This window comes from Apaloderma vittatum, unplaced genomic scaffold (genome assembly GCF_000703405.1).
Source record: "Apaloderma vittatum isolate BGI_N311 unplaced genomic scaffold, ASM70340v1 scaffold8613, whole genome shotgun sequence".
NCBI lineage: Eukaryota > Metazoa > Chordata > Aves > Trogoniformes > Trogonidae > Apaloderma > Apaloderma vittatum.
Genome location: NW_009708572.1, coordinates 113367 through 116232, shown reverse-complemented (window position 1 = coordinate 116232; position 2866 = coordinate 113367). Strand labels below are relative to the sequence as shown.

The 2866-nt window shown below is 36.0% G+C and overlaps 1 non-coding gene across 1 annotated transcript; it reads left to right on the top strand.

Moving 5' to 3' along the window:
* Nucleotides 1-698: 698 nt before the first annotated feature.
* On the top strand, nt 699-769 carry TRNAG-CCC. Its single transcript has one exon. It is a non-coding gene; the product is annotated as a tRNA-Gly (tRNA).
* The last annotated feature ends 2097 nt before the right edge of the window (nt 770-2866 follow it).

Below are 2866 nucleotides of genomic sequence, written 5' to 3'. Positions count from 1 at the left end.
ATCTAAGTATTTGGTCTTTGATCTCAAAGCATTACATACTGTACCTTCACAAATTCCTTATTTGCCCCTGATCGTTCACAGCATTATTTTCTTGACCTCCTTAATCAGTTTGTAACTGGTAATCCATGTACAGTTCTAACTCCCTTAAGTCGTGGTTAAGTCACAGCTGTGGTTACTACTCACACTGATATTGTTGGTGTCTATCTATCTTATTGCTGACCTCACTGGTGTGCAGGAAAGTGCAATTGGACTTTCACAGGCAGATCTGTGAAAGTCTAAATAGAGCTGTTATTGCTGTCTAATCAGATGACTCCTAACTAAAGGGTCTTAGACTGAGAAGTACCAGAGTGTATCTCTTTCATATTACCTCTCATCAGCAAAAAACATCTTTGTTGATCTTTCTTGTTATCATCTTTGATCGTGATTATCGAGGGAAGATCTGGGTCATCCACGTGTGTACCCTCAGCTATATTTTTCCTAACATGCTTCTAGTAGATTTTGATCATTTGCAGTGTTTTAATTCACAGGGAATGAGATCTTTTAGATCCGTGCAACTTTTTTTTTTTTTTTATCTCAGCAGCTGAAAAAAGGCCGAAGAATCATTTGTATTTAAGGACTGTTTAACTTGATGGGACAATGCAGCACTTCACACCCTGGGGCAGCTCAGGATAAGTTGATTTCCGAAACAATGCAGGAAGGCACCAGTGGTGTAGTCGTATCATGCAAGATTCCCATTCTTGCGACCTGGGTTCGATTCCCGGCTGGTGCAGGAAGACCTGTATCGCCCGTTTTGGGTAGCAACTGTGCAGCTCTACGCGGTGTAGGTGATGATGCACTATGATATCCCTGGTTACGTCACTCATACTATCAGGTAGTAAAAGCATTCTGTGCTATTTTGTGCAGAGATCAGTTTTTTTGATAGGGCTGTTACATCTCCTGCAGTATCTCTGAAAAATCCTTGTATGTGAATTTATGCAAATCAGACAGTTATGGATCCAAACAGAGGATCATACAGGTGTGAGACATTGCTGAAGCTTCTAGGTTATATTTTGCATTTTGGAAAGAGCATGTTGCAGTTTCAGTTCTATTGGGATTGAGTTCCTACCTCTATCAGATTGGTCAACTGTTTGGGAATCGGTGAATTCAGTCCAGCTGTGGACAAATCTCTCAATAGAGAAAGGGTAATTGTAACACATGATACATACATGGTATATGTTAGGCATAGTTCATCAAGATACATATAAGCAAATTAAAATTAAATACTCCTTTAGAATAATTATTTAATTATCATTTGGATATCATTTGTTATCTACATCCTTTTATATATATACAGAAGCCTTGCCATGACTACAAAAGCTTACAAGACATGCAAGACTTTTTTTTTCACTTGTAAATTCTTAATGAATAATACTGTACATATGTGTACAGCCTTTAGGATTAGTGTTATTGCAGGGTGTAATATTCAGCATTTAAAAATAGGGGAAGAAAATAACATGGGGAGTTTTTAAAGGTCATCTTATACCAGGGCAGTATAAATGGTGCTTTTCATATTCTTCACTGGAGAATGGAAGGAAAGACTTGCACAGTTTTATTTTCCATAAGAGTTCTGGGATTTCCTAACTTGTAATCAGTAAAATTGAGTATTAATAGTATTTTTCTGGTTATAATATTTATATTAGGCACTCCACATGCTTCCTGCCTTCTTTTTCACCTACCTGCTTGCCAAAGGTAAAGGCATACCAAAGTGCCAGACTGCTTTTGAAAGGAGGAATTGTTGGATGTGATTTTAAAAAGTAAAAAAGCTTATAGAGCCAAGATAAAAGATAGTAAAAACAAGCTAGAGAACTTTAGAGACATTTTCACCCTGAATAGGAGTGAGTCAAGTTTTTGTTAAGGCCTTTAATAGTGCTAGGTTGTCTTCCCTTCAATCAAATTTATTTTTCCTGATGGTATCTGAATTTGTACCTTGTAGTTTTGTCCTGTAAATTGTCTTCTTTTGGTCTATTGTGCTGGCTTATAGTCATTTTTTTAAATACTAAGTTTATATGACTTGTCTGTCTTGTTTGTATATGAATTTGCCAAACACCATTTTCTCCACGTGTTCAGTGTTGTGTGATGAAATTTTTACACAAAGGGATGTTCAACTGTCTGATTAGGGGAATCTACTAATTTATATTTCCCCCTTAACTATTTAAAATTAATTCATAATTGATGATTTTTTCTTCCATGAGTTTTACTGTCACATTTTGAATTTTTGACATCCACAACATTCTGTGATAAGGACTTCAACAGCTTTGCCCCTGGTTCTTATTTTCAGAGATTGGTCAGTCATTCCATATTCGCTTCGTACATGTCAGACATGACTTTATAGGCTTTTATCATATTTTCTTCTTTTTTCACGCTGAAGTCTCCTAATCCATTAACTTGTTTAATGAATGGAAACTGTCCCATGTCTGTCATCTAGATCTATTTTCCAGTTCTATTATTATGGGGAAAGAGTATTCAATACGTAGACAGAACATGGGTATATGTAGTGATATAACCACTTTTGTTCTCTAATCTTTTCATAATAGTTCTTAAGATTACATTTAATCTTTTAAATGCAGTGGAGCATTATGTTCTTCATGGTCATGTTCCTGTTTGTTTAGTATCCAGCTTAGAGTCCAACATTGTATAAAGTGAGGACTTTGTCCCAATGTACAAATATACATTAACCTTAATTGGATTTTGTCCTCTGCAAATAAGTCCAACTGGTTACTAAGCTATCTCACAAAAGCCCTCATTTTCTGTATTGTTTCTGAATGTTAGAAACCACAGTGTGAATACTTGCAAGACTCTACTGTAACTACCACTGTGAAAACTGGTT